Source organism: Vespa velutina, chromosome 4, assembly GCF_912470025.1.
Source record: "Vespa velutina chromosome 4, iVesVel2.1, whole genome shotgun sequence".
Taxonomy (NCBI): domain Eukaryota; kingdom Metazoa; phylum Arthropoda; class Insecta; order Hymenoptera; family Vespidae; genus Vespa; species Vespa velutina.
This window is the reverse complement of record NC_062191.1, coordinates 1,994,119-2,006,398: the sequence shown is the minus strand read 5'-3', so window position 1 is coordinate 2,006,398 and position 12,280 is coordinate 1,994,119. Positions and strand designations below refer to the sequence as shown.

The following is a 12,280-nucleotide window of genomic DNA, read 5'->3' as shown; positions in this document are numbered from 1 at the left end:
TTCTTTTTCTCTTTTTTTCTCTTTGTCGAACGAAGAAATTGAATAATTTTTTGAAGATTCATTCTTTTCTTTCCTTTTTTTATTTTTCTTTTATTTATTCCCCGAGTGATATTATTATTATTATTATTATCATTAATATTATTATTATTATTATTATTATTATTATTATTATTATTATTATTATTATTATTATTATTATTATTAAAATCCTGGTCTGGTTTCTACTTTCTTTCGACTAATAATTATATTCGATATGAGGCGAGGCAAAAGTATACGTATACATACGCACATACATCCATCCATACATACATACATACATACATACATAGATACATACGCACGTCGACTCGTCCAGGGACGTCGGCGTTATCTCGATTGCATCGCGTCACCAAGTGCAGCTGCAATTTATCGTTGCATTTACTGTCGCGTTGGTACAATGAATTTACTACAATATTGCCGTCGGTATACCGTATCTCACGACGCGTGCCATCCGCGTACCTTAACTAATACATAAATCCAATGATAATATTTATCGTACGTTACTTCTAAAATATATTCGATCAATCGTTATTTAAAACAAAACTTTTTGCTACGCTCGAGCAAAACCATTTTAATTTATAATAATTAATATTTAAGATATAGGGTGAAGTAAGAGGAACAGGCTGGATGGACGAGAGAGTAAAGAAGAAGAAGAAGAAGAAGAAGAGGAAGAAGAAGAGAAAAAGAAAGGAACAAGAAAAGCAAAAGAAAAGGAAAAAAAAAAGTGGGCTATAAGAAGTCTTTGCGAGTATTAAGAAACCTTATCGATATTGAGTCTGGTGAACACAATTAGATTCGTCGTAGATCAAGAGAGCGCCATTAGCTGCGACAAGAAGTTAACGATTATCTCGACAAACATATAATAGCTTTCGTGAGTATCGATCTAAAGATTTTTTATAATATATATTATATTCTCTCTCTCTCTCTCTCTCTCAACATATATATATATATATATCTACATATATAATATTGAATCTTTCGATATAAAAAAGTATGTTTTATTTACGAGAAATAATTAATTAGATTAACGTTAGCACATAGATAAAAGACATTGCTTGGGGAAAAAGGACGAATTATTAAATCAATGTAAATGAGATTGAAGGTAGGAGATGTTGATGGAGGCCAAGAAGAAGAGAGAGAGGAAACGGAAAGGGGTTGTATTGGAGGGTATTAAAGAAAGAAGAAAAAAAAAAAAAAAGAAAAAAAAAATAATTCTCATTGATGAGAAAAATTGATTGTACACCGATACATTTATTCGTATCGTATCTCTTACGGTGGCTTATCCGGTCTAACGCGAAGATTTATCTTCGTTCTAATGATTCAAATTAGCGAGGCAAACCGTCTGGAGTTTACGACAACAGGACCTTGAGTTTAATTAGATACCAGAGACGCGCGTACGGCATTATACATCGGGCACGTTTAATTTTAGCTGCCTTTACTCGCTTATCCGACGTAACGATCTCCATGTGTCTACGTTTTTACCCTGACGATTTTCGAGAATCTTTATATCGTATCGTAAAAAGTGTAGTATATATATATATATATATATAATTATATATATAATTCTATATATATATATATATATATATATATATATACATAATTATATATATAATTCAGATCAACAAAAGTCGTGTAACGTTAAGCGGATAATATCGAAGATGAGAAAAAGAAAAATATATAAATATATATATATATATATATATATATATATATGTGTATATGTATATACCATGTATAACATATGCATATATTATTTGATTATATACCATATGCAACATGTAAAAAAAAAAGGAAGAAGAGGAAAAAGAAAAAATAAAAGAAATAAAGTTAGTGCGAAAAGGACACAGGTTGAAATTGGGGATAGATGAGGAGAGAGAGGAATAAAATGTAAGAGGATTATGGAGGGGTTTGGGAGAAAGGGGGGTAACATTGCGCATGGTTTTCTCCTTTCCCGCTGGCTTCCTGACAGTCATTAGGGTAATCAACGAATTAGCGTTTCCGCGCTAAGAACTGGATAAGGCATAAAGAGTTAGGAGAGGACAAAGTGTTCCTCGGCACGCGATCCTGAGACCTCGTTCGTTCGTATCGTACGTTTCTTCGCTAAAACTAATTCGCAATGGTCGAGAAAAGATATCATTGGGAGATATCGTCGATTATTTTTGACCGACGATAGGTCGAACGTATGTTGTAAAAAAAAAAAAAAAAAAAAGGATAATAATAATAAATAAATAAATAAAAGAATAATAGAATTTAGACCAGGTGGATCTAGGTGTGTGTATATATATATATATGATCTTCAATAGGTACATATATATTATTACATTACACGTTGTTAATTGAAAATTATATTTTCTTTTTTTCTTTTTTTTTCTTTTTGTTTTTCTTCTCTTTTCTTTTTTTTTTTTTTTTTTCTTTTCCTCAAACGACATAAATCCTTCCTTTGTCCTCTTACGTAAAGCCGTCCTTCGTTCAATCGTATAAGACTTCGTAGAAGTTTAATTATTCGGAAACATCGATTAGTAATGAAAATTTATCGGATAATTAACGAGTAATAATTGTCGAGTTAATACAATCGGTGAATAATTTCTTATGGCATTAAAAAAAAAAAAAAAAAAAAAAAAAAAAGGAAAAAAGGAAAATATATGAAAAGATATTTCGATTAATCTCGAAATCTGAGGTTATTAAAGGATTTAAACATCTTTTAAGTACTTGACCATAAAACCAATGGTAATTGTCTCTCTCTCTCTCTCTCTCTCTCTCTCTCTCTCTGCCTGTTAAAATCTCTGTTAAATTCAACCCCTCTTTCGTCGAGACATGCAAATAACTCTGGGGTTAGTTAGTTAATGGGAGAAAGGATGGGGTAGGATAGAATGGAGAGGAGGGAGAGGGAGGAGGTCAGAGTGCTAGGGTCGAAGAGCGAACGAGCGAGTTCATTCATTAGGGGTTGATGGCTTAATTGCCAGCTCGCAGCATCATGAGTCTCACCTCAAACCACCCTTCCTCCATTCGTGGTAGTCGCCACGAATCCATGGACCCGTAGTTACTATCTCCCCCCTTCCCCACCCCCAATCCTCCCTTATTCTCTTATCCTTCTGTTTCTCCATCCCTGTGAAATACCAAGCATCCCCTTCCATCCTTCCTTCCTTCCTTCCTTTCTCTCAATGTTTCATCAGCAACAGGTTGTGTTAGGATCGGTGATTCAACCCTACTGGCTCGTTTGCAAGCATCCAACTCGTTTGCTTTACTCACCCTCAAATTAAAAGTGAGCCCTGGCATTAATTAATTGTCCCGTTCATGGAAATCCTTTATGGTTAGATTTAAAAAGTTATATCAAAGCTTTCTGTACTTTCTTTTTCTTTGTTTTTCTTTTCTACTTTTTTTTCTTTTCTTTTTTTTTCTTTCTTTTTTTTTTTTTTTTTTACAAAGACAAACGATATTTCCTCCCGTTCGTTTTTTTTTCGTGCTTCTTTTTTTTTCCTTTCTTTCTCTCTCTCTCTCTCTCTCTCTCTCTCCCTCTGTTTTTTTCCTTATTTCTGTTAATCATCTTTATTACAACATTTCTCTCTCTCTCTCTCTTTCTCTATCTCTCTCGCTATCTCTCTCTCTCTTTTTCTTTTTTTCTTTCTTCAGTTCATGGTATTATCTCACTTATAAAATCCCGCGAAAGTTGTTTGCGTATCCCATTTTAAGATCGTATATTTTCGTTTGAAAGATAAAGTCGGTAAAGTCTGTCGAATCGGTGAACTCGTAAGGGGGATGAGAGAATGAAGCGTTGATAATGGGTGAGCAGGTAACGTACAATTATCTCTGTGGTACATTCTTTCTTTCATTCTTTCTTTCCCAATATATATATATATATATATATATATATATATTCATATATATATACATATATATATACATAGATTGTATATATATATATATATATATATATATATATATATATATATATGTATAGTGTACTGAGAGATGAGAGCGAAGGCAAAAAAGTACCGGCAGCATCTCTAATTGCCATACGAAGATTCCCAGAGGAGCGTTACGGCTGCACGGTAGTTGTACGTCGATTTTACATTGTTTGCACGATGAAATAAGAAAGAGGAGAGTGGCCGAGGGTCCCGTCTTTCGACACGGAACGAAAAGATTATCACGCCGCGAGAAAAGGGAATGCGTCGAAGTACATTTTTGGTGTGCTGCCTATGTGTTCACCAACCTCTTCCTCCTCCTCCTCCTTCTCCTCTTCTTCTTCTTCTTTCTCTTCCTTCTCCTCCTCTATTTCTTCTCCGTTCTTCTTACATTTCTTGATTGTACAACGTTGCACTTTGTTTATCGAACAACAAAATCGAAATGTCTTTTTATAATATTATAATTAGATAACAATTTTTTTCTTCTTCTTCTTCTTCTTCTTCTTTTCGATCCATTAAAAATTCATATATATATATACTGTTTATTCATATTTTTTAATTTCCTCGAAGAGTTAAAAAGGAGCAATTTTCTTTTTTTTTTTGGTATTCTTCTTCTTCTTCTTCTTCTTCTTTTTTTCTTTTACTTTTCTTTCTTTTTTTTTCCTTCCTTTTTCCTTCCTTATTTTTTTTTTTTTTCTTGATCAATCACTCCAAATTGATTCTCGATCACATTAAGGGATTAAAATATTTTTATGTCATTGATTGTTAATTAATTGAAGATTTATATTTTTTATATGGTGAATCAAAAAATCATTATCTTTTTTGTTAATGTCAACGTTTCGTTTTAATCTCTGCCTTTCTGTCTCTTTCTCTATCTCTCTGTCTGACATTTTGTCTCTTTGTCTCTGTGTCTTTACTGTCTACCCTTACTTTGTACTTTTTTAATTCTTTTACTCGTTCGTTCGTTCGTTCGTTCGTTCGTTCGTTCGTTCGTTCGTTCGTTCGTTCATTCGTTTTGCATAGAAGGTAACGACCATACGAATTTTCGCCATTTGTATGCGACACGGCTCAACCGTCAACGTGGGTCGACGTGAATTATCGCGAGTGTCAGGCCTTACGACCCGTCCGTACGAACGGTTTAATTTAAGGTTGGTGCTTTAATTCCTGGTAGAAAGCGCATTCGCAACGGTAGCTCGCCATGGAAGAGATAGATAGATAGAGAGAAAGAGAAAGAGAGAGAGAGAAAGAGATATATATATATATATATATATATATATCTTACTCTCTCTTTGGTGTGTCCTCGCGATTCGAATTCATTGCTTACTCTCTTCTGGGATTCCCTTTCTTGAGTTCAACGAGTACGCGAATATCATCCAGATTACGATCGCGATTTTGTCGATTCTAATCATTGTTTGATTTGTGTCATGACCTACGTCAGTTTTTACAATATCATAGAAATTTTAATTACAAATTCTTAATCCATTTGTTATCTATTGACAATGATAATAATTATCATCGATCGTTCTCGTTTATTTACAAGAGAGTATTGTTTTTAATTTAATAATAGAAATTTATTTTGGAATGTGAAAGAAGAACAAAAGAAGAAGATGAAGAAGAAGAAGAAAAAAGAAATAAACAAATAAAACGTATTGTCGTAATTGATCTTACATTTAATTATTATATAATATCAATCGATCGAATTGAAATTTAAAAAGAAAAGAAAAGAAAAGAAAAAGAATTATAAAATAATATAAATTATCAATACAATATAATATCGATATATATACGATATACGTGTATATCAGTCAATATGATTTTAATTAATTCGAAATATAAAAAATAAAATTCAGACATATAGTACTCGATTAATTTCAATGAATTCGTATATTTTATATCGAGGTCATAAAAAAAAAAAAAAAAAAAAAAAAAAAAATCATCGTCTCAATTTTATACGATTATTAAAAAATTTTGAATGGCTTTAAAAAAGAAATTTTCCTCTATTGCATTAAAGTGTGTACATGCGTATACACACACACACACACACACACACATGTATACACGTATATAAACAGGATGTGTAAATGCAAAATAAGAAAATGTTTGATACACTATATATATATATATATATAAATAATCGTTATTCGTAAGCTTGGCTAGATGTATTACTCGTCGTGTATTTCAATTTAATGGAAAAGAAATTTAAAGTGAAATCTCGTGTAGAAATCCGGTTCGGTCTTAGGGTGGATAATAGAGGAGTTTTAGTATATATAAAAGTTCAAAAAAATGTGCCATAGATGAAAATGATTTTGTTGGTTGTTGATAAAGGGTTGGACTCTCTTCAAAGTTAGAAACTGGCGCCAATGTAATGCAATTTCGTAAGAAGCAACCAAGCAAGTAACCAAGTGAACGAACGAACGAACGAACGAACGAACGAACGAACGAACGAACGAGGAGAAGGAGGAAGAAGAGAAAGAGGAGAATGCGTTGGAAGGCGGGGATGATTTAGTAATGAAGATATTAACGGAGCAAAAGCGCGCCACGGAATACTGAGATTCAACTATCTAACTGCTGACATAACTCACGTTTATGACTCCATGGCGAGCTCTTCTTCCTTTTTCTTTTTCTTTTTCTTTTCCTTTCACTGTCTCCCTCTCTCTCTCTCTCTCTCTCTCTTTCTTTCTCTTTTTTTTTCCCTTTCCCTTTGTGTATGTCTTACCAACCACCACAATCTCCCTTTCATCCTTTTCTCTGTCTTCTTTTTTTCTTTCTTTCTTTCTTTCTTTCTTTCTTCCTTTTTTTTTTTATTTTATTTTATCTATCTATCTTTCATTTCTCTTTCTCTTGCAAAAACTCCAAGGATAATAATTAATGTCGAATACTTTTATCGAAGTACGACTATTCTCTTTCCAACAAATTTCAAATAAACACACATACACACACACACACACACACACACACACACACACATATATATATATTTCTCTTTTTATTTGTTCAATATATAATTTATCCATCTTAAATTTTAATATTCATCATACTTTTCTGTCTTATTTAATTTTATATTCTCATGAGAATTTATAAATTATGTTGGTATATCTAGATTTATAATAACGAAGTTTGTATAACGAAATGCTTACGAATAAGATCGTTTTCCCTAGAGAGATGCGTTCTGTGTACATACACACGCATTTATATATATATATATATATATATATATATGTATATATATATGTGTATGTATGTATATATGTATATCTATATGAAAAAGATGAGGGGGTTTTGTAAGGGTAGAAAGAGTGCGATGGTTCGAACTAAATAAGAAAAGGAAGACGCCTGCAGAATGGATTTCGACGGGGTACATTAGTCGAGTTATACCCCTGAAGGCATTGCCTTACTCGCGTTGCGTTGTATATCTTGCTTATTTTTTATTATCACCCCTGGCAACGGACGGTAAGTAAGTAGAAGGGCTCCCGCTTTCACCCTTCGATCCTTTCGATATACTCACTCGAAGAGATCGTTTTTGAGCTAGGATTTTTTTTCTTTCTTTCTTTCTTTCTTTCTTTCTTTCTTTCCTTTTTCCTTCTTTTTTTTTTTTTTTTAATCTTTTACACGAGCATTTTCGAAAATTTTAAAAGAAAGATTTGGACATCTTTTTTCTTTTTTTATTTTTTTTTTTTTTTTTTTAAATATTATTATGAAATAGACATGAAGTATTATGTATCTGTTAATTAATGTTACAATGGCTAAGGATAAAATTATATTAGAAGTAATATTATATTAGAAATCTATTTAATTTTTTTGTAATTCTTTTTTTTTCTTTTTTTTTATCTCTCTCTCTTTCTCTCTCTCTCTCTTATACGGAACGACATACCTATGTATTTAACTAAAATATATATTCGACTAAATTATAGTCATCGAATTAAGCGTCAATTAATTCGTTATATTTCTTCGATTTACGAACATTCAGATAAAAGAGAAAAAAAAAAGAAATAGAAATCTTCTATGTTCGCCTTATATTAGAAATTTATTATTATTATAATTCTTTTTTTTTTTTTTGACAAATCCACACTATTGATCTATTTAAACGATTTTCAGTTTAAGCATCGATTCATTATTCTCTTCCTCTTTGATCTATGAACTTTCGGATTAAAAAAAAAAAAAAAAAAAAAAAAGAAAAAAAAAGAAAGAAAAAACACAAGGAAAATAAAAATTTGTATTGAATTATTATATATTTCTTTTTTTTTTTTTTTTTTTTGACCTACTAATCTATAATATTATTTATACATTTAATTTTAATTTTTTTCTTCTTTTTTCTTTTTTTCTTTTTTTACATTTAACCTACGAACAATTTTAACCAATGGAATTATGAGATAAATATTTCCAATGGGACAGTTAATAATCAACATATTTAATTTGTAATACTTTTTCTTTTTTTTTTTTTTACATTTACCTCACAAACTATTTTAAACGATCGAATTATTATAGAGATAAATATTTCCAATGAACTATATTCTTTATTTCTTAATCTCTTGTCGTGTCGTTAACAAGCGCTACATAAGTTCCAACCGGTAAGTCCATATGTCGGTTTCGAATCGCGTTTACCACGGGTTAGAACGTGTTACGTGCGAAGGGTATCCGATATAACTAAGGGGATGTTTTTATATTTATGGCACCGCGACGGAAGGGATGCTATTAATGCCTGCCCTTTTTCTCGTCTTTTTTTTCTTTTTTTCTTTCTTTCTTTTTTTTTTTTTTTTTCGTTAATAACCATGCACGATAGGCAAGAGACGAGAGTCGAGGGACGAGTTTCCTCTTCCTCGTGGGATGAAAAAATCCATTTGGTAAGGGGGTGCCAGGGTTTTCGTTTTAGGGTGACCATTCTTTTTTTCATTCTTTTCTTTCTTTCTTTCTTTCTTTCTCTTCCTTTCTGTTTCTTTTTCTTTTTGTTTCCTTTTTCTTTTTTTTTCTTTTTTCTCGGCACGACCTCGTCTCGCCTACTACAACAGACTCAAACAAAACAACCGATAGTTCAATGTTATCCTATGACCTGATTTCCCCCTCTCCCCCCTTCAACTATAAATCGATCTTAAAGCCTAAATCTTGTCTGTTATGTCAATGTATTGATTCGTCCGATAACTAGAACGTATTCGAAATTTTTCAATGATATTACATATTAAAGAAATAAATAACAATATAAAGAAATTTTCTTTTCTATCTTTTTATATCTTTATTATTTATATTTTATATCTCGTTATTAGTATTGTTTCAGTAAAAAAAAAAAAAAAAAAAAAAAAAAAAAAAAAACAAAATAGAAAAAAAAAAAATTCAAAGAAATCCACGTAGTATTCTATATACAAATGAACAACACTAGAATTATTTTTATCTTCGAACTTCCGACATTGCTTATTATTTAAGTCAAATATTTTTCACAAATAATAATAATAATAATAATAATAATAATAATAATAATAATAATAATAATAAAAAATAATAATAATAATAATAAAGTTTCATAAGAGAGAATAAATTATACCCGATACTTAGTCTATCTTGAAACATTAAATAAGCTTTTCCCATATACGTACAATACGTATAATATATATCTATCAATATATATAAATATAAATATATATATATATATATATATATATATATATTTCTTTTCCTTTTTTTTTTTTTTGTACAAATATAAATATCTACTAAGATTGTAACTTCCCTCCTTTCGATTTCGTTTCTCACGATATTTCCCCATTCGATTTCTCTAACGAATTATTTCCTTCGATAGTTTCTTTACGTATATATAATGCGTTTAGTTTCACTAAACTTTATCGAGCGAGTCCTATAATAACATTTTCTTTTTCAAATCAGGGGTTGACTGACTGAACTGACTAGACTGAATTGAACTGGACTCGACTAGATGGTTGAATAACCGAGATCGATGACAGTTCGAAAGAGAAGAGGGTACAATGACGACTATCGTAGAAAGTTTTCACGTTATTTTTTCTTTTCTTTTCTCTCTCTCTCTCTCACTCTCTTTCTCTCTCTTTTTGTTTTTATAACATATTATTCGACTTTTTTCTTTTTCTTTTTTTTCCTTTTTTTTTTTTTTTTTTTTTTTTTTTTTTTTCTTTTTTTTTTTTGAAATGACTATGTCCCGTAGTACGACATGCAATCATTCGTTTCTCGATGGCTAGAACGTATGAAAGTTTTATCGTTGTGATCATCGTAGTAGTCGTAGTTGTAGTCGTCGTCGTCATCGTCATCGTCATTGTCCATACCTGTCTGCGGTTTCGAACGTCAGCTCGAACGCCACGAACGTTTCTTCGTCGTGGAATATATTAACGATTATTACCTGACCAATGCTCGCCAAGTCATCTACGTTGTTCCTCTTTCTCATTTCGCGTCCTCTTTCCTAAGTCGTTCTTGGCTTCACGAGATATACATGCCATCGAGAACAAAGCTTCCTTCATCGTAATTTTACCCGTTTGTCCATGACAAAGAACATTATGGATTGTTACTTAAGACTGACGACTTAATTAATTTTTTTTCTTTTATCTTTCCTCTTTTTTTTTTTTTTTCTTGTCCCTTTTCTTCCCTCCCCTCCCTCTTTCCTCACTTCTTTTTTTATCATGTCGAGAGAATAATTATTAAGTTAAAAAGAAAGGAAATAAAGAGATAAAGAAATAAAAGGACAAGGCGAAATTTTCAAAAAATTTTCGATCTCGTTAAAAAATAATTTCCAATGAAATTATAATACGCCTCCTCACCCTCCAACTCCCACTCCCTTTTTTTTAATCATCACCCTACGAATGTATCGTAATGAATATTATACTTTCGATGATTCGATTGATATTTAAAAATTTTATATATTTATTTATTTATTTATTTATTTATTTATTTATTTATCTATTTTTTTCTTCTTATAACATCGACAGATCGAATTATTAAAGAAGAAAAAAAAAAAAAAAAGAAAAAAGGAAAAGAAAGAAACAGATCAAATCGAATGTTATTTCAAGATTTTCAAGTACGACGACATTTTCTTTGGATTTTTTCTTTCACACTTCGAAAAAAAACATTACAAAAAAATGTACATATATATACATATATATATATATATATATATGTGTGTATGTGTATATTAAAAAAAAAAAAAGAAAAGGACAACCCGTAGGGGTAGTTTCTAAAGGGAAAAAAGAAAAAAAAAAAAAAAAAAGAAAAAAGGAAAAGAAAAAGAACTAATTACAATTGATATTAAATCCCTCTAACACTTAATAGGCATACTACAGCCCAGTGTTTATTCCCGATTTACATAATGACAGAAAATAATATCAATTTACTCCTATCGTTCGTCTTTTCCATCCGGCTATGAGGAGGGGCAATGGGTAGGGGGAGGAAGGGGGAGGGGGAGGGGGAATATTCTCTCTCGGGTTATGTCTTATCGACTTTTATATTACCAAGGAATCTTTTAAAAGAAAAGGAGCTTATTCTTTAGACCGAAATATTGTTATTGTTCTCGCATAATCAAGAACGATCATCATTGTGGCACTTTTTATTTGGGGGAAAAGGGGTTGCACGCACTCTTTCCGTATTCGATATTTAAAGTTTAGAAAAAGAGAGAGAAAAAGAGAGAGAGAGAGAGAGAGAGCGAGAGAGAGAGAGGGAGGTAGTGAAATTATTCTTTTACCCGAAAGTTTTACGTGAACATATATTACCCTTATATACTACATATATATATACTATATATACATACATCGAACCCCCGGATTGATCTTTTTTCTCTCCCTACTTTAATTTCTTTTTCTTTTTTCTTTTTCTGCATTATTTTTCTCTTTCTTTTCTTTTTTTCTTTTTCTTGTTTTTCTTTTTTTTTCTTCTTTTTCTTTTTCTTTTTCTTTTTCTTTTTTTATTCCTCGACTATCGTAGATGCGCGTGCGAATCGTCACGCGGCAGGAGCAACCGATGTAGGAGGCAACGAAAAAAATAGCTTTATGTCACGAGGGATCATTAGGGACTTTCTCCGATGGGGGTCGAAGAGAGTGGCAGGGTCAGGTATGACCCCTGACCTTGGTTAAAGTACATTGAACGACGGTCATTCGCCCTGACGACGACGCAACGTTGCTCGCCCTCCTCTATTTGCTTCGCATCTACCGACCGACATTGCATAACGCTTTAAGCCAGTGTTATAGAGTCCACCATATTTCCCTATATATATATATATGTGTGTGTGTGTGTGTGTGTGTGTGTGTGTGTAAACATGGATATGTATATGGTATAGATAGTACCCATATAGAGATAGATATCGATTAAGAGGATTATTTTTAAATGTTTCATCGAAA

General features: G+C 31.4%; 1 protein-coding gene and 1 long non-coding RNA gene across 29 annotated transcripts in view; one reads left to right on the top strand and one right to left on the bottom strand.

Moving 5' to 3' along the window:
• LOC124948700 (zinc finger homeobox protein 3) overlaps positions 1-12,280 on the bottom strand; it is a 402,750-nt gene that overhangs the window by 17,746 nt on the left and 372,724 nt on the right. The gene's annotated exons all lie outside the window — the stretch shown is intronic.
• LOC124948702 overlaps positions 395-12,280 on the top strand; it is a 34,346-nt gene continuing 22,460 nt past the window's right edge. Inside the window, exons 1-2 of the long non-coding RNA XR_007100805.1 lie at positions 395-534; positions 637-910. This is a non-coding gene — a long non-coding RNA (uncharacterized LOC124948702). The remainder of the gene's footprint in view (positions 535-636; positions 911-12,280) is intronic.